The sequence below is a fragment of the Lathamus discolor genome, chromosome 5, assembly GCF_037157495.1.
Source record: "Lathamus discolor isolate bLatDis1 chromosome 5, bLatDis1.hap1, whole genome shotgun sequence".
Lineage (NCBI taxonomy): Eukaryota > Metazoa > Chordata > Aves > Psittaciformes > Psittacidae > Lathamus > Lathamus discolor.
Genome location: NC_088888.1, coordinates 9,604,505 through 9,627,676, shown reverse-complemented (window position 1 = coordinate 9,627,676; position 23,172 = coordinate 9,604,505). Strand labels below are relative to the sequence as shown.

Below are 23,172 nucleotides of genomic sequence, written 5' to 3'. Positions count from 1 at the left end.
TCAACACAGAAGATAACTGCAAAGCTTTAGAGCTTCATTTTTGACCAGCATTTCTGCATTTGGTTTCTAGTCCAAATTATTTGTGTCTGCAAAACAAGGATATGAATCAGCTTTCTCATACTACACTGGTGTTGTTTCCATATATCTTTAGAAAATTTTCAGTGTGTTTAGTGACAGGTTTGTTCTCAGCAGTTTTCAATCCCAGCCTGATCAGTTGCACAAACAGGGACATTTTTACTTCGTGAACTTCATTTTTCTTCCATTGATTACGGTAGTTTCATGCTGACACCTTTCAGGGCATCCCTCAAGAGTGCTGTGTTTCACACATGCTTTTCTCAGAAAAAAAGGATTCATTTTTATTTTTTGTTAGTAGGTCAGACCTGGCTATCTCTAGTTCTCCTGCACCTTTTCCCTTCAGTTGTTTCAGATTTGCAAGATGCTACTAGTAGCAGAGGAAGGCTGCAGTCCCTTCCAGTCTGTTCTCAGCACTGCCTACAGGCTGATGCAAATTGGCACACTTACAGCCCAGGCAGACAGCAGCTGTGTAATCCAGTGGCATTTCCTTCTAAAATCTTTCACATGGAAGAGGAGCTTGAAAGGGACATGGAATGAAGTAACAGTTTGGGGAGAAATCCAATTCCAACCCCAGAGGCAATACTCCGCTAAGCAATAAATCTTCTTGTCTGTACGTACAGAAAGAATAAGACACTCCTGACTTGCTAGCTCTGTCTCTACAGCCAGGCAGGTGCCTGCAGACCTGCTGCCCTCCTCATCTGCCTCAGGGACCTCTTTGACCATGCTGTAATTCCCTTTCAGCGTATGCCCCAGGTTTTCTTTTCCATGGAAACCAGGACACTGTCAAAGAAGGAGGATGGATGAGATGCTGTGTGCCTTATTCCAACATGACATGGCTTTAGGACATGAGCAGAAAACAACACCAGAGCCAGACACAGCTCTTTGGGGGTTTTAACTTGCTAGGTATCCAATAGTTTCAGGCAGTCAGGCAGTGTCTGGTATGAAAACAACCTGAAAGAAAAAATCTGTGAGCATCTAATTGGTACAGAAGAGTACCTACTAAACTGGGAGGAAATAGAGCCTTTAAACTAGTCGCTGTTACAAAGTCAAACAGTTACATCGCTTCAAGGTAGCAGTGTCTCCCAACTAATTCCAGCACAATCTGTCACTTGGCTTTGAAAAAGAGTGAACAATAGTCGTTCTGTAGCAGAAAACATTGCTATCTATTATGCTGTTGGTATCTGTTATGCACGTCAGTATTGGAAGGATGATTTCTGTGTGGCTTCACTGCTGAGATCCCAGTAAGGAGGTTTTTTGGACCTTTGGGTTTTGTTTTTTTTTTTCTCCAGCAGAAGTAGGCATTCTTCTAAATTTCCCATTAAAACAAGTGCTTTTGATCAAAAATGCAGTTTCTGCCACATGAACAACTCTTGATACACCAACAACTTTTGTCAGGTGACTTTAAAAAATGGCTTGCTTTTAGGGTTGCCTAACCTCAGTTTCCCATCCTTCAGTGCATGGAGCTAACCAAAAGGATGAAGGTTGAGTTGCTTCCCTGTGAGGCCAGTGAGGAGCCCTCCAGCTTCCCTGTCCGAGCTACTGTTCCAACAGTAAAATGCGCTTTTCTGTCTTGGCGGGGGTAAGGAGGTTGCAGCCTATTGCTGTGGGTGGCATGGGGCAGTGATATTATAGGAGAAGAGTCCAACGTAGGAGGCCAGACCAGAGAGGAGACAGAGAAACCCAAGCTGCAGCTCTCCAGGGATGCGCTTTCCCTACACAGTGAGATGTAATTTAGCTTTGAGCTGTCTCAAAATAAAAGGCTTGAGGATTTTTCTCCCGCACCTCCCTTTCACATCACACGGGTATTCTTCTCTTTACCAGTATCTTTAGGCTTTCAGTTCCTCTACCCAGCTGCAGTCTGTTCTGATTCTGGGAAAACTGGGGAAAAGGAAACGCAAATGGAAAATACGTCCCCTTGTTTCTATCCATCTCTTCCCCCACGCACTTTGGTGCAAGAAACAAAATGTGCGGATCTTAGATCTCCTTTTATTTAAGTCCAGATTGCTTCCCTTAATGCTTTCTCTAGTGATTTCAGCTACACTCTTCAAGAAGAAATAAACCACTTCACATTTTAAAAGCCACAAATTGTTGCTTCCATTTTGTCAGAAAGGCTGGGCTCCTTCCAGGTTTAGAAATACACTCAAATCTGCCAAGTTTTGTCAAACATTACCTTCCCTTAACAAGCAAGATTCATACTTTCTGGATTAAAGAGATGGAAAGTAACCGTTCAAATGCTTTCTATAAGAACTGCAGACATGGAGGAGGAGGAATGTGGAAAGACAAAGTAAAAAGGAAAAAAGCAGACAGAAATAGCCAGCTGAGGGCCAATCTAAGTTTATAATTGGTATCAGATTCTGCCAGTCTTACTTGTGTAGTGCAATCCCTATTGATTTCTGGAGGTTCCTCACAGGGTAAGCTAATGTTTAACATAAATAAGGGTTACTGAATCTTGTCCCTGAGAAGGAGGGGTCAGGAAGCTGTTATCAATTCAACTGCTGTATTCCTGACTGGCAAGCCTGCTCATTTCAGGGTTAATTAACTGATTCCTTAGAATGGAAGTGTTGTGGAGGAGCATGGTCATTACCATTTATATTCATTCTAATATGATATATTCCAACTCCCCCTCCATCACGTCTTACAGAGAGTGATCTGGTGAAGGAGGATGACAAGTCTTTGCGAAATGATCTCAAATTCTGCCAGATACTCAAGTCATATAGCAGTGCAAGATCAGATACAGTGTGAAAGGCAATAATGCACACATTTTTCATTCCAGACTATATTTTAAGCTTGTGTGATGCAAAATGCCATCATTACTAGGCAGCTCACTCACTTTTCGTATGAACCTTTGCTACCTTATCCCACTCCAATGTGCAGGAAAGAAACATTGATTTGAATTCTGCCATGGTGCTATGCATCTTAATAACACTCTGGAGTGACTGGCACAGAGGCTGGATTCTGGGGCTGGATCCAGTTTTGCTTCCAGGAGGAAATGTGGCAGAGAGGGGTTATAGCTGTGGTCTTCGAATGGTCCTGGCTTCTCTATCTATGTTTTCCTTCCCTGTGCTTGCAGTGCTTGAAGATGCTGGTTTGTTCACATTTTCCTCTGTTCATTAATGTATATGTCCTTAAAAATGCAGCTTTTAAAAATAGTTACATGTATTGTCTATCTGAAAGATTAATCACAAGGGGGTGCTTAAGGTGAGAAGGCTTCTCTGGAGAGGTTCCACATGTTGTCAGCTAGTCACTCTGGATGCAGTTTCCAGTTAAGTCCCTTGGCTTTTGGAAGTGACATTTAGTTTGACGTGTGCCAGCAGTGCAATCTACCTAGCCCTGCAAGGTGCAAATATTAACATAAATGCATATTAAGATACTGTGAGTTAGTTCTTTTAACTGAAATAAAGAGTGGGTTTTCCACCAGAGTCAAGCAAATAGCACTGATTTACACTGGCTTCAGGATTTGGGCCGTTATCGCTTCTTTATATCCTTTTTAGAGGAGCTAAAGATAGCTCCTGGAACATGGCAAGTAATTGTATGTTTAGTCTAACTAGTAGGAATGTTGGGAAATCTTTCTCAGAAATTGTTCTGCTGGATAGCTGATTCCTCAAGGAATAGTTACTTATTTAGTTCAATCCTCCATCCTAGGCCTGCCCCGCAGGTACATCTTCCTTCTCAGCTATCTCATCTGAGCGAAACAGCTCTGATGATCCAGGATATCTGTGTGTCTGACCAGTCTGTCTTTCACAGGAGGTTCTGGACCAGCTGCATCCATGCTGTGCCAAGCAGCTACCCCAGCAGCAGCCCTGTGCCTCATTCCCAGCATGCTTGTATGGAAAAGGTGCAAAGGTTGCTCCGATACTTTCTGAAAATCTCTGGTGTTAGTGCATGAGTGCAAAGTAATGGAAGTGCAAATGGATACCCCATCACTGGCAGTGTTCAAGGCCAGGCTGGATGGGGCTTGGAGCAACCTGCTCTAGTGGAAGGTGTCCCTGCTCACAGCAGGGAGTTAGAACTGCATGAACTCTAAGGTCCCTTCCAACCCAAACCAGTCTGTGATTCTGGGGTTGCCCTGGCAGCTCCCGAGTGGCTCCTGCAGCACTGCAGATCATATCGTTTTGGTGCTTGTGTTTGTTTAAAAAGCTGCTTTTGTTGATAACATAATTTTAATGCACTTTCCTTGGGCTTTTTCCCCTCTTTAGTAAGTATACTGGGAGTACATCTCAAAACACTCATATGCTGAGGTGCATGTGAATTACTGGTGGTGCTCATCTTCCCCTATGCTACTGTTGCTATCTCCAGTAAACGCTCATGTGCCTGCATGCCTGTCTAAAGACACAGATGCATGTGCACGGCACCTGATCCTGCTTCTTAATTATTTTTAGCCCAATTCCCGGAGTTGTTCTGCTTCCTGCTGATGAATGGCAAACTGTAGTAGTGCTGTTCCATTTCACCAGCCTCTCAAGTGTGGAAATTATGGTAAATAGGAGAACAAGTGAGATTAGATTGATAGTTACACCTCCTTCTTTAATTAGCCAGCCACAGGATCTGTGGAGACAAGGATGGGAAATAAGATTTTACCGTGGTGAGAGTGCTGGAGGTTCTTTCCTTTCAGTTCTTTCTTGTCTGTCTGCTCTCACTGAGAGTGAACCCTTCTGTGATGCATGGTTTATTTACAACTGCCCTAACTGTGCTACATCAATGGTTTCCCTGACCTTGGCTCCATGATTATTCAACAGAGCATTGTAAATTATCTTGTCACCAGAATCTCCATTTAGGCAAGTATAATCACTTCCTTGTAAGAACCCAGGCCTGGTGTACAGAAACAAAAAGTCTGCTGCATAATAATGAGCACAGCACACTATTAGGGATCAAAAAGCCCCTTTGCCATATGGAAAACTACCACACATGGGTACTTGCAACCTGAACATCATTAATTTGTGCAAAGTGCTTAGCAATCTTTGGCAAAAATGATGATAAACTATAAAATATTATTTTTAGCTGCATTATGAAATGCAGCATGCCCCGTGCTTGGTTTAACGCGGTATTGAGTCTCTCTGTGCCTCGCTGCAGTGACACTTGGCAGTGCTGCAGTCACTACTTGGCAACGCTTCTGCAGGCTCCATATTGCAGGGAGCATTCTTTGCCTTATTGGCTCCCTGATCAATGTGACTTACAGTCTAGATTTTCTACATCCCTGGTAATAAAACATGAAATGCTGGTTCCTTCCAGTGCATCAGAGGGGTGAAATGGAGCGATTCTGCTTGCTACAAGCAAATTGCATTATGAAGATAAGGAGTCAAATGGCCGTGTGTCTGCAGGTATGTATATGTGCGCATGTGCATACTGATGCCTTCAAGGATGTGTATTCGTGCTTGGCTGTGCTAGCTGAGCTGCAGGACAAGTAAAAGGGATTGGCTATGATAGCAATGGTTGTGTCCAGGGAGCTAGAATCAATATAAGATGTAGCATATTTATAGACTGACAGAATCCCAGACTGGTTTGGGTTGGAAGGGACCTTAAAGCTCATCCAGTTCCAACCCCTGCCATGGGGCAGGGACACCTTCCACTAGACCGGGTTGCTCCAAGCCCTGTCCAGCCCGGCCTTGAACACTGCCAGGGATGGGGCAGCCACAGCTACTCTGGGCACCCTGTGCCAGTGCCTCAGCACCCTCACAGGGAAGAATTTCTCCCTAATAAGTAATCTCAATCTCCCCTCTGTCAGGTTAAAGCCATTAATCCCTTGTCCTGTCCCTACAGGCCCTTGCAAAAAGTCCCTCTCCAGATTTATTCTTGCCCCTTTAGGCACTGGGAGCTGCTCTAAGGTCTCCCCGGAGCCTTCTCTTCTCCAGGCTGAACCAGCCCAGCTCTCTCAGCCTGTTTCCATAGCAGAGGTGCTCCAGCCCTCAGCATCTCTGTGGCCTCCTATGGACTTGCTCCAACAGCTCCATGTCCCTCTTGTGTTGGGGGCCCCAGAACTGGATGCAGGACTTCAGGGGGCTCTCACGAGAGCAGAGGGGAAGAATCACCTCCCTTTACCTGCTGGCCATGCTCCTCTTGTTTCACTTCAGCAGAGAACTGCGCTTTCCCTTCTTATATCTCAGAATGATGGGATATGTCCCTCCCATAAAACAATCTTCTGGTATATCTCTGACCAGCTTATCAGCAACTTTCCATTTCTCTCTCAAAAACTTTGAATGTAAAGCCTTGGGCTGCTAAATTACTATTACTGTATATGAGGAATCACACTATTTTGTTCTTACTCCAAAGATTTTACAATTAGTCTTCAAGCACTGTACTTTCTCCTCTTGCTCTCCATAGTAACAGGAGAGCTGTTATTTTGGTATGTGTTTGTTAGGAATGTAGTTAGTATTCAGTGAATAAACTCAGAAAGCAATATTTCACATAGAATAATTATGAATATGTATTTACTTGAATAAGCTGTTGATTTTGCATGAATTCTGCACACTGTTTCATAGGCAAATATGCTAATGATTGATGTGTGAAATTTTACTTTATTTGGGGCTTGTCAGACTAACTAACATAGTGATCCAAATCCAGAAAATTATTTCCTTGTGCCTAAGGAACCATAACAGTTATAGGAATATTCCAGGGAAGCTGATTAGTAATACATCAAACCTTTCTCTATGGATATGATGACTTTGCAGCAATATTTTCAAACAGAATTTATTTTGCTGTTATCTCTTGGCGTTGGTATTCAATCAAGTCCTCACAGCTGTATTAGCTGATGCAGGAAACCAGTTTCCTTAGGATCCTTTCATGTGGTCTCTGTGACAAACACTGGACACTGCTATGGGCAATGATGCCCATGGGCAGTCCCAGTGGGCAATGGCTGTCTCAGCACACAGTGAGAAATAGTGGGTGTCATCTATCTGGACTTTAACAAGGTTTTTGACTGTCTCCAGTAGTATCCTGGGTGCTGAGCTGGAGACACGAGGACCGAGCAGGAGAATGACAAGATGAATGGAAAGTCGGCTGGACCACAGGGCTCAAAGAGCAGCAGGCAGCAGGTCCAAGTTGAACTAGTGAGTGATTGTTACTAGGCTGGACCACAGGGCTCAAAGAATAGCATGCACCAGGTCTAAATTGAACTAGTGAGTGGCTGTTACTAGGGGTGTTTCTCAGGGGTCACTCACCTCACTCCAAAGCTGACGCTATTTTGAGCAGGGGTATGGACCAGAGACATGAAAGGTCCCTTCTGGCTTATTTTATGATGAAAACTTCTAGCAAATTTTGCACTTGGAAAAGTACTCTTATCTGTATTTTCGATGTCTTTCATGTCTCAGTAAATTCCAACAGAAAGGCATCCAAAGAATGGGAGTTTTGCCAAAGAAATGAGTGCTGAGACCAATTTGTATCATGACAGTCTGGCTATGAATTTATAATTGCAGCACTCTAAAAAGTAGCTGGTTCCATACCTACAGATCTCTGTAGCTGAACATTAATCGTCTCCTTCTAGGGATGAAGACCTGGTGCTTTAATCTGCATGTGGCCTACCTGACTGCACTGAATGGGCTATGCAGCCCCACGTACCTATGAAGACATGACTGCTCTTCAGTGCAACTGTCAAAGAGCCAAACATACGATCTAATTATGTCCCACACCACTTATATATGGAGAAGTACTCAGAGAAGCTCCAAGCTGACCTAAGTTTGAGTCAATGGGAATTGTGCCATTGATATCAATGACAGCAAGATTTGTCAGTTCCCCTGCATTAAACATGTGCATATAAATGCTAGAGGCAACGTTTAATGCAAAAATAAGGTAGGTAGGCAGATTTACACAAAAGCACCAACTGGGTTTTGTAGTTTTCTTTTTTGAAATGTGAATGGGATGTTGCTTGCAAGCTGAATTTAGTAGTTCATTCCTGATGAAGAACCAGAAAACCATTTTGATGTGAGCTTGTACATGAAGGAATATACTTTGCACTTCACTTGGGCATCTATTCTTCTAATTCTCTGACTGATGTGCCCAAGGAAGCGTGCATCAAAAGGTCCTCCAAACTGTTTAAGAAGCTTTCTTAAGCCCCCAAGGAGTATTTTATAGTATGGAAAATACATGTATAAGAAGAATTAAACTTGGGGGAATAGCTACCTGGTTGGTACAGGATTTCTCAGCATTGCTCTACTAATGTAACTGTTTAAACGGATTGAGCACAAGATGTGTTGCTTGCCATTTCCTGGAATAAAGAAATGAGCTGTTGAGTATTAATACGCTGTTCCAATTATGGTTATGAAATACTGAATCAAGTCTTTCCTTTAAAAAAACTAACCAACCCAACACTTGGAATTAAACAGTTCAACAGAATTAATAATGATTCCAGATGGGCCTGTGTTTGGCACTTAGAAGTGTGTGAAAGGAAACATTTTCAACCAGAAGTTTGAATGATTTATTGAAGTTATTGAGAGAGTTTTCACTAAGAAAGATGCCCTTTCAACCTTTGCACATTTGGAGCTAACAAAGGAAGTGACACTCACTGTGTGAAAGTCTTGGCATTGGTGAAAAACACACATATGTTCACGAGCAGAAGTGCCTGAAATCGTACAATTAAAACCCTTAGCAAAGCCAGGTTCTCCATACACTCTCAGTGCCTTATTTCCCTATTAGTAAAAGAGGAAGAGTAGTAGTTTCTTACCTTGAAAAGGTACTGAAAATAGGACATATTTTGTGATTGTGGGGTAGATAGTTATCATGGTTCTGATACCTATAGCAAATTGTTGAGAATAAAATGAGCTTCTGCTTACAAGTTAAACCTTTCCTTTGTTCTGGAAGGAGCCAGACGCTGGGCCAAAAAAGAGAGAGTTCTATGTCTGACAACAATTATTTTAGTATATAATGTTGGGCAGCCTTGGGACTATTTGAAATAGTAGAATGAAGAGTTACAAGCTCTTATCCAAAAGCAAACATTATCTTACTCAGCTGACTAATCGTATCCCACAGCATCCCTGTTATAACCACAAAGTATTTAGTAGACATTTAGCTTTCTTAAATGCAAGTCAGCAGCTGGAGTTAGGAAAATAGTCAGCATCGTGCGGTCAATCAGCCTCTTTACTGGTCATTGTGATTTGTGGATTATATTAAATGGAGGAGCAAGGAAACAGATTACACACACTTCATGTGTTACATTGAATCAATTATTAATAGGCAGCTGGGTATCTTACTGCCTTGTACTCTGTTATGAACTTGTGAGAATGACGAACAGCAGAGCAGAAGCTAACAGACTGCCCCAAACCACCTTTTTTATCAATTATGGTTTTAGCCTAGTGTCACTTAATGGAAATTACTGAATTTTGCATCCTGCCTCTTCTGTGATTTACAACCCATTCCCCAACCAAGACTTTAGAGAGTCTGTCTTTTGCAGGGAGAGCGGAAATGACATATGGCTTCTGTCTCGTATTACATCCATTTAGCTTCTTTTATTCCTTCAAAGCATGAGAGATGCCCCAGTGCTGCTAGCTCCCAATGCCACAGAAACTTTCTCCTTGCCAAATTCCCTCCTTTTATTCAAACTTCTCTTTCCTTTATTCCACCACCTTAACACTTTCTGTCTGCTATTGTCACTGTCTTTCTTTGCACATAAAACTTCCCGATTATTCATAATTTCTGGGCCCAGGTTCAGCAAGTCTGTTTGGAGATGATAGTTGCTTGTGCACACAACTTCCTTTCATATTCGTAGTCCTGAGGCTTATATCAGGCTCCTGAGAGCTCATCCTTTTTAATGAAGACAGGCTGAGGGAGCTGAGCTGGTTCAACCTGGAGAAGGCTCCAGGGATAGCTTAGAGCAGTTTCCAGTGCCTAAAGGGGCTGACAAGAAATCTGGAGAGGGGCTTTCTACAAGGGCCTGCAGGGACAGGACAAGGGGGAATGGCTTTAACCTGACAGAGGGGAGATCAAGATGAGGCATTAGGAAGAAATTCTTCCCTGTGAGGGTGCCGAGGCGCTGGCACAGGGTGCCCAGAGAAGCTGTGGCTGCCCTATTCCTGGCAGTGTTCAGGGCCAGGTTGGACACGGGGGCTTGGAGCAACCCGCTCTAGTGGAAGGTGTCCCTGCCCATGGGTTGGATCTAGATGAGCTTAAAGGTGCCATCCAACACTAACCATTTTGTGATTCTATGAATAGATATCATTCTTATTTATCTGTTTTAAAATACTAGCAAAGGGTTCCACAGGCAAATTGTTGGATTCCAGTACTTCCTAGAGCTGTCATGTGCTGGCAATCACATGGCTTTATCCTGTGTCACGATCCTTGTTATAATTGAAAGGCAGATGCAGTGTGATTAGGAATTCATTAATTCTTAATTGTTGATAATACCCAATAGTGAGCCTTTAACGTTTCATCTTCGATTCCATCTTAGTGTGTAAGCAGTATATCTCTACCTTCTATTCATTGTAAATATAAGAAACATCAAAACTACTTCCTTTCACTTTCTTAGTTTTCCAAGTTTTCAGTTTTTTCCCCTTTACTGCTGCATGACCTTGGAAAAAAACTCTCCTTGCAGCTTGCCTGTTGGATCTATGAGGGCTTGCTTTCTGTCCATACATACTGAGGCAGGTTCTGGCACCCATCGCACCCCACAGCACTACACTCTTCAGGTTGTGCTCGCTGCTCTCTTCTGCCTTGGGAGCTGAGGGAGACACTGCTTCCCCTTCACCCTCACCATGAATTTATCCCCTTTAAAAGGGTTTTAGGGGTTGCTCATTTCCTTCTCGTTCTTGCTTGGTTTGTGCTCCTTTGCAAAAGAGGTTGGTAGTGAACCTGATCATGCTTTTTCTTCTCCCTGCCTCCTTCAGTACCCTCTGTGGAGTGAAGTGTATCATGCGGTCTTTATAACTTTTCCATTCGTTCAGTGTGTTCAGATGAGTCTGACTTTTGAGTGTCTAAACCAAAACGTATCCAAGTGGGTGGAAAAATTCCTAATTCCCTCAGTTTCTGGGCCTCATAAACTTGGCTTGTTTCTCCAGATCTTTGTGCCTTTTGCATAATTATTTATAACTTTGCGAAGTCAGTGGGAAGTTCTTAGAAATGTTTCCCAAATGGAATATGAGGGTTTCACACCCCCTTGGCACAGCTGTGAAGGGGCCAGAAAACCCAGAAAATTTGTTGGGCTGATTCTAATAAGACCAATAATTTGGAGTTCATGTTGGGCTTAGGCAGGCAAAGCAAAGCACCAGCAACTCTGCCTAGGAAATACAGGGAGAAAAGCCAAACCTCATAAACATTTCCTTTCAGGGAAAATAGGTTTCGAAACAATGTAAATAAAGATGTTACCAAAACCATGTTTTTCTTCTAGGAAAGGACCATCCAGGATGGAGGGTTTTTTCCATTTAGGAAATAAAGAAACCTCTGAAAAGCTATCAAAATCCATCAGAAGCAAAGCAATCTGGACAAGAATAGGAACAATCAAATAAAAATGAATCTTCGTTTTTCTTAGGATTGTGGGAGCTGTCTGAGAATTATTTCCTGTTTTAAAGGTCTCATTTTCTGACAAAAGATCAGTTTCAACAGAATTTTTAATCCCTGCTTTTTCACATGCTTCTGCAAAACAGCAGATGCTAATGCTAACGTGTATTTACAAAAATAAGCCTGGATTCCAACTTGGAAAAACACAACCTTGAGGTTCTGCCTTGCTAAGAGACACAGCCTTCCTGCCTGCTTCCTGACTGAGCCCTTGAGAAAGGTACGAGTTGAGACCTGAATCCTTCAAGACCCCATGGCAGGCTGGATTGGTTTCCACTTACTGTGTTGCAGGGTGATAGCACAAGCTTCAGGTTTGTGAATGCACGTTTGTGTATGCACGATGTTATTTCATTTCTCAGGGTATATCATAGAATCATAGAATCATAGAATAGTTAGGGTTGGAAAGGACCTCAAGATCATCTAGTTCCAACCCCCCTGCCATGGACAGGGACACCTCACACTAAACCATCCCACCCAAGGCTTCATCCAACCTGGCCTTGAACACCGCCAGGGATGGAGCACCCACAACCTCCCTGGGCAACCCATTCCAGTGCCTCACCACCCTCACAGGAAAGGATTTCCTCCTTATATCCAATCTAAACTTCCCCTGTTTAAGTTTTAACCCGTTACCCCTTGTCCTGTCACTACAGTCCCTGACAAAGAGTCCCTCCCCAGCATCCCTATAGGCCCCCTTCAGGTACTGGAAGGCTGCTATTAGGTCCCCACGCAATATATCCTTCACAACACCTTTCAGACTTGGAGCAAGGGGCTTTTAGCTGTTCCCTGCTGACTGGGAAAGAAAAGGGCAGTTCCCAGCGCATTCCTTGACTATGGTCTCTATCAAATCCTTGCTCCCACAACGGCAGGATCTTAGGGAGGAGAAACTAAAATGAGGAGGGAGGCTTTACTTCTAATGCAGATCCTGGGCCATTAAATAACTACCTGGGCACAGGAGCACACAGTGCCTGAGGGAAAGGAAAAGCTACAAGCCCAAACTGAGGGTTTATGGATATAATTTGTTCTTCTTACAAAATGCAAATTTGCAGCAGAACCGCGTGTGTTTCTGATGTGCCGGAAAAAGGCGTTTGAAAGAACTGGCAGATTATAAAACCCACTAGAAAACGAAGCTCACTTCTGCTTTCCCAGTTGCCTAGGTGATTAACATGAGATAAATACAGTTCTTCCTATGGCTAAGTCTTAAATCTTTAAGACAAAGAGTTTTTTGATTTTGTGTTGCAAGATGTGAAGGTGTTTCAACAGCCGGATTTCACAAGAGCTGGGCCCACCTCCTTTCCCTTTGCTTGTATCACGTTTCTGCTGTGAAGGTCACCTTACAGTCACTAGCTGGGTGCCCTCCAAGCTGTCTTAGGGCTGGGAGGGGGGAACTGCCCCTGTGGATGACCGAATTCAGTGGGGTGTGTGCCTATATGTAAAGCTCCCACTAGTTAAAAATACCAAGTCACATACAGTTAGCTTCAGTGCCATTAACACCCCGTAAGCATTGCAACAGCAAAAGGTTGCCCATGAGAAAGAGCAGACTGCTGGGCTGGAAATCAGAATAGCCAGTCTTCTGCCTCTGGTCTTGCCACCAAACTGTGCAACCCTGAGGAAGTCAACTCATTTCTAATCCTCCCCCTATTCTTCCTCTGTCATCTCTATTTGGAGAGTAAGTCCTTTGTGACAAGTTTCACCTCTTACTCTTTTGCACAGTGCCACTGTCTCCATCTCCACTGATGACTCCAAAATTCGGAGCCTTTAGACATGACTTCTGATACAGAAATTGTCATGTGCAATGGCTTCAGAGAAACCTGTTGTGATGCAGGTTTTTCCTGCTCCTCTCTGAGGATCTCAGGCTCTTTGTAAGCAGCCATCAACATGAGACAGGGAAATGCTTCAGAAAAGAGAAGTACAAAAATGTGGAATGAGTTCCTCCAGCTTCAATAGCAAACAGGCTTTTATTTTTATCCCTCTTGCCCAGTTCAGTAGCGCAGAGACAAAACAGCTTTAAAAACAAAAAATTCCCAGCCTGTCTTCAAGGTTTTGCCTCCTGCTTCCTCTCCCTATTCCGGGGCCAGCAGAAGCTGCCACCATCTGCAGGTATGTGCTTCCTTTAATGTCTTCACTTTCCTCCGTGATTCTCGGCTGACCTCTGGAAACTCTCCAGGGATTACTGGAGCAAATCTTACCTGGACAAAAATGGCTCTTCTTTACAGAGGCAGCCACTGAACATGTGTGTTATGTCTAATCCATGCTGAGGTTCCAAACATCCACTTAGCCCTATTTACCCGGAAAAGAGGCATTTTTTGGTGAGACTTCAACACCCACGCAGTGATAGTAATCTGATTTTTAATTCATTTTGCATGTTTTTAACTGGGAAGCAGAAGGAACATTGTCAACCTTTAATTTAACCTCACAGCTCCATGGTGGAAGAGACAGAATATAGCATCTCTTCTAAAGACGAGCAAATTGAGGTAAGCGATTACAGTACAATTTGTCTGGCTCTTACAGAAATCAGAGGTGAGGTGGGTGGGATGAAGCTGGTGGTGTGCGGGCCACAGCAGCCCATTGCCCCAGTGCTATCCAGGAGGAAAAACCATTCTCCTTTGGGTCAAAACCTTCACGTTATCCTGCACGGCAAAGCAAGGAGTTGCCTTTTCAGTTTTGGGCATTGTGCGTGAATTTGGAGCCACTTCAAAAAGGAAGGTTAAAAAACGAGCAAACAAACAAAGAAGTTATTTCAGACATGTTTACTGAGCTGTTTGTTTTCGATGGTTTCAGCTGAAGCCAAATGGCATGAAGCAAATGCTGCGGCTTGCTGTTTCCCTGGCTGGCAGGGACACCTAGTGGGTAGGACAATGTGTGCTGGTAAAGGCAGGCAAAAACGCTCTCCTGACTTCCCACCAAGGGCAGTATTTCATCTTCTGAGTCATGCTAGTGCCTAACTGACACTCATGTTATCCTTAGGAATTAACATGGAGTGGGGAGGAGTTTACAGCCAAACCTCCTTCAAGGAACGGTGATTGTAACGTGAGACGGTGATCGCAGCAGCATTACCTAAACTGCTGCTAACGGGAAATACTGCCAGCCTGGCTTTTGTGCCATTTATTCTCCGGAAGCCTGTTACAGTCATAATAACACCTACACTGGCTATATGTGAGAGCTGACTCCGTGGTGGCATGATTCATCTCTGTCTGCAGTTACACATTTCATGGGGTATGGCATTGGGGCCACTTTCATTGTACTGCAAACACCTACAAAATGACGTCTACTGCTCTTTGTGGGATGGCTTCGGCAGAAAAAGCAGCAGGAAGCGTAAAAAGAAGAGGAGGGCAGTGTGACCTTCCACCCCTCTAAAGCCAGCAGGGCTGTTTGGTGTCAGGGCCAAACCCAAGCCCATCCTGCCTCCTTGTTGCTTTGCCGGCCCTGTCCCTCAGCTGTTTCCCAGATTAGTTCCTTGATTGCGTTCCCTTAGTGCAGGTTTTTATGGGAAGAGGTTGTTGACTAATTTCTTTGTTTCCATCGTTGGGCTATGGACAACTTTTTTCCTGGCCTATTCCCAAGCACCTGTCTAAGAGGGCTGGCATGCGGATGCTATGTTCCAGATCGATGGCATCCCTAAAATCCTCCAGCCCATGCCAGAAACAGAGACGTTACATGCGGGGGATCTCACGCAGGGAATAAACAAGCTCTTTTAGAAGAATGTGATTTTTTGTTGTAGTTCAGGATACTTTTCCTCTGCAAACTTCAAAATCCAGAGGCTAGGAAGTATCATGGAATCATAAAATGGTTTGAGTTGAAAGGAACCTCAAAACGTCATCTAGTCCGATCCCCTGCAATGAGCTGGGACATCTTCAACCACTCTGGTGACATAGAATCCAAAGAGGTTCTTACACTTAAAAATATAAGATAAACTGCAGCGTCTGAATCAGAAACAGATCACCTACAGCAGGAAGCGGTTATGCTCTGGACATTTTAAAGTCATCTTCTCCTGATCTAATTATGTGCTAGCAGTGAAACTGACACAGTTCTGGTTATTAAGTCCTTTTCTTCTTTTCACTTTTTACCAGGAATTCTATCTCGGGATTAATAGGCACTTGCATCATTTCTGCCCTATGTGCTATATTAAGGAGCAACTACATCATCATCAAATATTTTTGTTGTGCTGATACTGCACACAAAGTCAAACGCAAAGGTACGGAGCTTTTTTTCATTCTCAAAGTAAACTGAGTGGCTTATTCCTCATCAGTTCTCTCATCAAAGAAGAAGACTTCATTAAATTCTCATTTAATGAAATTAATGCATTTGAAGGAGGGGGTGAAAATTGCTCCTTTCTGCCATAGCTGCATTGAAAGAGTTTTGTTGCGGGACATATATACCTGTGTTCTAAATACCGATGAGGGGAAGAAACATAGATGATAACATATTTAAGGAGACTTTTGGCACTAAAAACCTGAATTCTTACATATAAGCTAGCAAAATGCAGTTTATGTAACGTTATGATTATCAGTGTGTATACAAATAGATGAAAAAACTCTCCAAGTATTATTGCCAATGACTCAATGTCAAACTAGGAGGGAATTTCAAGAGAGTATTCCAAGCAGATGCGCAGAGATCTTCAGGACTGATTTTAGTCAATATTTTTATTAGTGATTTGGAGGATAAGTATCAAGTACTCTTATAAAATTTGCTCAGTCTGGCAGGCAGGATCAGAATGCAAAATGGTAAATTGAAGAGATGGGCTCAGATCAACAAGCTGAAGTTCACTAATGACAAGGATGAAGGACCACGCTGCAGAGGGAGATATCAAACGCATAAGTATGAAATGGGAAATAGCTCAATGTCAATATGGGAAAATGATCTTGTGTGTGGAGTAGTTCATAAATTAAATATGACTCAACGATGTGATTATGCTGCAAAAATTGCTAATCCCACCTGGAGTTTTGTTAATGGAAGTGTTGCATGTGGAAGAGGAGAGATTGTGCCGGCTGGATACTGGCAGCTTCTTAAGTACAGTCTGGGCACCCAAACAGATCACACTGCCCATCACCTCCCAGACCTTTTATTTGCCCCCTCTCCAAGCCCTTTTCCCAGACACAGCCATTCTTTGCTGGCTTGCTTCATGAAGGGTCCTTGACCTGTTATTCCCTATGGAAAACACTGCACATACTCCTGCTACCTCACATCATTTCCTCTTACGGAAACAAATGACTGGTGACAGCAGCGGAGGTCTCCGTACAGATCCTGTGGGCACATAGGATCCTAGATAGGCCACGTACACTGCTTAGAGGAAGCTTGCAGGGTCTCTGCCAAGGAGGACACGCGCTGCTTCTGCAGATGTGCTGGCAGCTTTGGTCTGAAGGAAAGGGATCATAGAATCACAGAATAGTTTGGGTTGGAAGGGACCTTCAAAGCTCATCTACTCCAACCCCCTGCATTGAACAGGGACATCTTCGGCTAGATCAAGTTGCTCAGGATCGCATCCAGCCTGGCCTTGGATATCTCTGGGGATGGCGCATCCAGCACCTCTCTGGGCAACCTGTGCCAGTGCTTTACACCCGTATTGTATAGAATTTCTTGCTCATATCCAGCCTGAACCTCCCCTCTTTTAGTTTAAAACTATCACACCTTGTCCTATTGCTTATAGGCCCTGCTAAAAAGTCTGTGCCCATCTTTCTTAAAGGTCCCTTTTAAGAACTGAAAGTCTTCAAGGAGTACCACACAAACTCAGTGCACGTGTGTCACTTGCAGACGCAGCTCAGTTCAAAGCGGAAATAAATACTATAAGAAAGAAGGAGGCAATCCCCTGGGAATTACCACTGTTCCAGGCAAGAGAGGGATGTGGAAGGAAGTGACTGCATTTCGTTTTTTAATGACTGCCTCATTTTTCAATCACAGAGAAATTTTTGAAGGCTTTTCTCATGGGTTTTGGGTTTTTTTTTTAATCCATCCAGGATTTAATACTACACAGAACCATCTCCATCGCACCATGTGATGACCAAGGAAACCAGCCCAGAGCTGTAACCACCACCAAGTCCACTGTGGGCAATGTACCGAAGTTAAAAGTTCTCCTCTTGTCCCTTTTGTAGATGTGATGGCAGGAAGGCTTAGCCCACGCTAACAAAAGAAAATGAATATGTTTCAGAAATCATAAATGGATCACCTAAATACTGGTGGGGGTTGGGTCCCAAAGCCCCCAAACCCGAGGCATACCACTAGATGGCAAACTTTAATGCTCAGATTATGGCTTGGAGAGTGTCCTGGCAGCTCCGGGGACTGAGGACCAGGGCCACGGCCCTGCCACCAGCCACTCAGCCTGCTGCAAGCCTTCCAGCTGTCCTGCTGCTTCTGGGACACTGACCACCATCCAAACCGAGGATTTCCCTTGGAGCTGGTGCACACGAAATAGCCACGAGGTAGAATCATGGAATCATAGAATCACAGAATACCCAGTGGAAGCGACCCCAAGGATCATCTGGTCCAACCTTTCTAGGCAAAGCATGACCTAGACCGAATGTCCCAGTGCCCTGTCTAGACAAGTCTTAAAAGTGTCTGAGGCTGGGCAATCCACTTCTCTGGGAGGATTATTCCAATGGCTGATTGTTCTCATTGTGAGAAGTTTTCCGCTCCTGTCCACTCCGAATCTTCCCAGGAGTAACTTGTGCCCAATCCCCTCTCGTCTTTTCTCTGTGACTCCTTGTAAAAAGGGGCTCTCCATCTTCTTTGTAGCCACACTTTAAATACGGGAACTTTGCCAGGTGCCACTTCTCCCAAAACAAGGAGCCAGAAGCTCTCCTGTGATTTTTCTCTGTATGGAGGTTCCCGTCGATGCTGAGCAAGGACATAGGGGACAGAGACCTAGGAGGTTCTTTGGTCAGGCTCCAGAGAGGAAAGGAGGGTTCTGCTGCGGAGGTCTCACCAGGTCTCACTCTCTGCAGAACCTTTCCTCCTCCAGCCCTGGTTTTTCTTTCCTATCTGCCCAGGGGCAGGGGTTGGGTGTGCTGAGAACAGAGGTACTTTTTAAGGCTCAGGACATTGTATTGGCTGAGAAAAAGTCTTCTCTGCTCTCCTCTCCCTGATGGTTATCTCGGAAAGCGTTAAGAGGTAAGCTAGGAACGTTAAGAGGTAAGCTAGGAACGTGGTCTTTTCCAGATCTTTACCGGTCCCCAGGAAATGGGCACAAAGTGCAAATCAGACTGGTGCCAGCATCACAAGCAGCCTCAGGTCTTGCCAGTCCTTATGATATTCTACATAAAGCACATAAAATTTTATGTGTATTTTAGGAAATTCCAATAATATTTCCTAAGTCAATCTTCATTTTCTTATGAGCTCAACAAAATTACTCATCTTCCCCGTTAGCCATGCATGTTGCCTTATTTTGATCACTTAATTTACCTTGTTGTGAAGAGATACCTTAGTGGATGCTGCGAAGCCCAACCCCAAGTTGGAGATACTCTGTGTAAAAATAAACTGTTAGGTCCTGTTCTTCATACCACAGGTATGAGACCAAGAGCTGACCTTATGAGCAACGCTTGTTTCCAACATGGTAACTGCAGGATGCTTCGGTGGGATATATCACATTGTCCTCTGCAGACTAAACCTGTTGCAGAATTTTGCAATGTGTTGCACAAAATAGTGCCTGCTTTTACTGACTTGTGTTTTAAATGACATGGCATGAATGCCATACGTGAGATGTACTCTTCTATATTTGAGTTCTTCTTCAGTTGTGTGGTCCTATGTCCAGTGCCATCAGCTGAAAGCAGAATGGGAGACATTCCTTCCAGCTGAGGAAGAGCTGGCTCCTCACCATGCTCTTCAGAATCTCCATTTGAAGCCCAGGCTTCCCAAAATGGTCAAGGGTCTCCCCTGGATCCACACAGCAGGGTTAATCATGTAATTTCAACGTAACCTCCTGGAATAACCAACAGGTCCTTTGCCTACAAAAGCAATGCTTCCTCACTAGAATTTAAGTGTTGCGGGAAGGTGAGGAGTTTAAAATACCCATGGGTTCGATAAAGGACTTCTGCCTCCAGAGGTCTTGGTGAATCCCTTCCCCTGAGGCATGGGCTGGTTCAGCACATTCAGAAGAAGGCCCTGCCTCCTATTTGCATTCTACGGGATTGGGATATATGGTTCCTCTTAACTGTTTCTGCAAATGGCTGTCCAGACTCGTGCTTCCCAGGGCTTGACTTAAATGTCAGATAGCCAGTAACAGAGACAAACAGCCCAGTTACTTCCTCCTACCTCCCCTCATCTTGGGAACCATAAGCTTTATCCTGGACTGGGCAGAGACGTTTGATACCAGTGATGCTTCTCATCAAGGTGGGAATTCTGTTTTAAATAACTTAAAGCTGAGGCAAATAATGAAGCATTTTCTGAAGTCTTGATTCCCTGGTGGACTCCTGCCTCGGTGCTTTTCTGTAACAAGAATCACGGTGAGGTGAAAAAATCAGTTTCAGGTCAAACAACAAGTATGTAATACATTTTTACAAGGGCAGGTAGGGACAGGACCAGGGGGAATGGCTTTAACCTGACAGAGGGGAGATTGAGATGAGACATCAGGAAGGAATTCTTCCCTGTGAGGGTGCTGAGGCGCTGGCACAGGGTGCCCAGAGAAGCTGTGGCTGCCCCATCCCTGGCAGTGTTCAAGGCCAGGTTGGACGGGGCTTGGAGCAGCCTGGTCTAGTGGAAGGTGTCCCTGCCCATGGCAGGGGGTTGGAACTGGGTGAGCTTTAATGTCCTTCCCAACCCAAACCAGCCTGTGATTCTATGATTGTATGACTTTGTCTTTTGTATTTCTAACAGTACCGTTTGCGCTGGGGTGCTGGTACATAGTGAGGCCCCCGAGTGCTAGAGCAATGCCATCAGTCACACTGCACCTCCAGTTCAAGCACACTGCCAGCATGCTGTACACAGCACACGCCTCTCTTCGTGCTGCCCACCAAATGTTTTGGCATACCTGCTTGTTATGTGTCATATTAGACCCAGGCCTCCAGCCAAACTCTGCAGCTCAGACCCACTTCTCGCTGAACTTAACACGGAGTAAAGAATTGCTGAAAACCAGACTGGCATTCCCCCAGCTTGGCCTCTGTAAGCATTTTTAATTAACAGCTATCAACCCATGTGTATTTGGGGCCATTAGCAACACTGACTGAACGAATCCATTGAACCTTTAGGTAAGGCTGTCCAGATCTTTCATTTCTTAATTAACTTCTACAGTTGACCTCAGCAGGTATCATTTAGTAGTACTCAATGGAACGTCTGCGGTTGTAGCTTGACAGAAGTTTTGAATTCAAGACTGTATTGTGATTTTTTCCCAGGTTACTAACTAGCAACAGTTTTGTGTTATGTTACGGTAAACCCCAGTAGTCTGTTGCCCTTCATATTATGCAGATACCTAGGGTAATATAAACCCAGATGTACTAAAAAATATTAATGGGTATTGGATGGAGAAAAGGGAAGTAATTCTTCGAATGCTTTGATTTATATTTTTTGTCCTTCCTCAGAACAAGACAAAGCTTTAAGCTTACGAATTCCTTAATGAAAGGGATTTCATTTTTTCATGTGTTGTTCTTAGAGAGGTTTTGATTTTCATCAGCTACTTGATATCAGATCCCCAAGGTGGTGGGAAGGAAAAAGAAAAAGGAATCTCAACAGTAATATTCATAATTGTTTTTCAAAGGGCTATATCAGCATTCCAACCATTCCCTTTATGCAGCAGGGTAGTACATAAAATGAACTTTGAATGAAGAGCTCATCTTATGAAAACCAGTATTTGCTGATGCAAAAGGTGCATGGGGTTTAGTCTTAGCTGGGAAGGCAATAGAAGTCCTTTACAATTAATTTTTTATTTTTAACTTTAAACTTCCCCATCACGGGTCTGTAAAAATGCAACATCCTCAATTGTTTTCCCATGTCCTGTGTTGAGGACAATATAGTGCATTTATAAATAAAATAAAATAAGTTAAATAAGGTTAAAAGAAAAGAAAAGAAAAGAAAGAAAAGAAAAGAAAAGAAAAGAAAAGAAAAGAAAAGAAAAGAAAAGAAAAGAAAAGAAAAGAAAAGAAAAGAAAAGAAAAGAAAAGAAAAGAAAGGAAAAGTAAAGAAAAGAAAGGAAAGGGAAGGGAAAGGAAAGGAAGGAAAGAAAAAAAAAAGAAAAAAGAAAAGAAAAAAGAAAAGAAAGAAAAGAAGAGAAAAGAAAAAAGAAAAGAAAAAAAGAAAAGAAAAAAGGGAAAAGAAAAGAGAAAAGAAAAGAGAAAAGAAAAGAAAAAAGAAAGGAAAAGAAACGAAAAGAAAAGAAAAGAAAAGAGAAAATGAAAGAAAAGAGAAGAAAAGAAAAGAAAAGAAAAGAAAAAAGAAAAGAGAAGAGAAGAGAAGAGAAGAGAAGAGAAAAGAAAAGAAAAGAAAAGAAAAGAAAAGAAAAGAAAAGAAAAGAAAAGAAAAGAAAAGAAAAGAAAAGAAAAGAAAAGAAAAGAAAAGAAAAGAAAAGAAAAGAAAAGAAAAGAAAAGAAAAGAAGAGAAAAGAAAAGAAAAAAGAAAACGAAAGAGAAGAGAAAAGGAAAAGAAAAAGAAAAAGAAAAAGAAAAGAGAAGGAAAGGAAAGGAAAGGGGAAAAAAAGAAAAAAAAGAGAAAAAAGCTTTTTCTGTTTTCATTAATACTGGTTAGTTCCCCCTTCTTTCCCTCCTCCAGTTAATAGCATATGTAAAGCACGGAATAGGGAGGGTCTGGGTTTGATCTCAGACTGGTATAAACTGGGAGTTAATCCGTGGAATCGGTTGTGTGACAATGTGAGAAAATGACTGGGAGATCAGAGTTAAGGCTTCTGTTTCGAGGAGGACTCACTGAAGAGCACAGAGCCAGCTATTTTCTGGGGGAGATGCTTCAGAGCCTTTCACATGCTTATTTTGATCATTTCTTAGAAATACACTGAAGTGGAAAAAAAAAGTTGAAAAAAAAAAGGTGTTTCTAATTCTGGTTGTTTAAGCGGTATCTCAAGGTTGAGTACAAAACAAAACATACAGAAATAGTAGAAAACAGTCCGCATCTTGTTGCCATGACAATGCCCTACTTATAGCACATTAAGCTGATTCATGTCTTTTCTCACCTCACTGTTAATAAATTATGGTGGCTGATGAGAATTAAGCCAGCTGGAAGAGCTGGTGAATGTAAGCAGCAAATTAATTTGCCGCTTAATCGTGGTGTCCTTCAGGGGCATTACCCTCTACAAAGCAATTAATATCTTACTGTATGTAAAATGGTAGGAATAGGTTGAAATAGCTAATCTATGTTTTCTTTGTAATACTGATGTATCGCAGCTTATTGACAGCAAGAACTGGCGCAGCCCTGGGATTGCTCTAGGCAGTAGCGCCCACTTCAGTTGGTGGCACACAAGTGTTGCATAGGCTCTTCCACTCCATCAGTAAAGACTACAGGAAGAAATCTTTAAAACAGTGATTCCTCAAATGTGAGTCATGTTTTGTCATTTAAACTGCAGGACATCTGGCCAAAAGCTGCTGAAGCATGTCACCTGCAGTCCAGCACCTTTATGTGAAACTGATGCACCATGCCTACATGTGTGGAATTACAATAGGGACTGTCGTTACTCAGCTGATGTGTCAAAAGGGTTTA

At 43.1% G+C, this 23,172-nt stretch overlaps 1 protein-coding gene across 1 annotated transcript in view; it reads left to right on the top strand.

Annotated features, from left to right (window-relative positions):
• FOXN2 (forkhead box N2) overlaps window positions 1-23,172 on the top strand; it is a 107,471-nt gene that overhangs the window by 22,567 nt on the left and 61,732 nt on the right. Inside the window, exon 3 of the mRNA XM_065679677.1 lies at window positions 15,615-15,739. The gene's annotated coding sequence lies outside the window, so the exon portion shown is untranslated. The remainder of the gene's footprint in view (window positions 1-15,614; window positions 15,740-23,172) is intronic.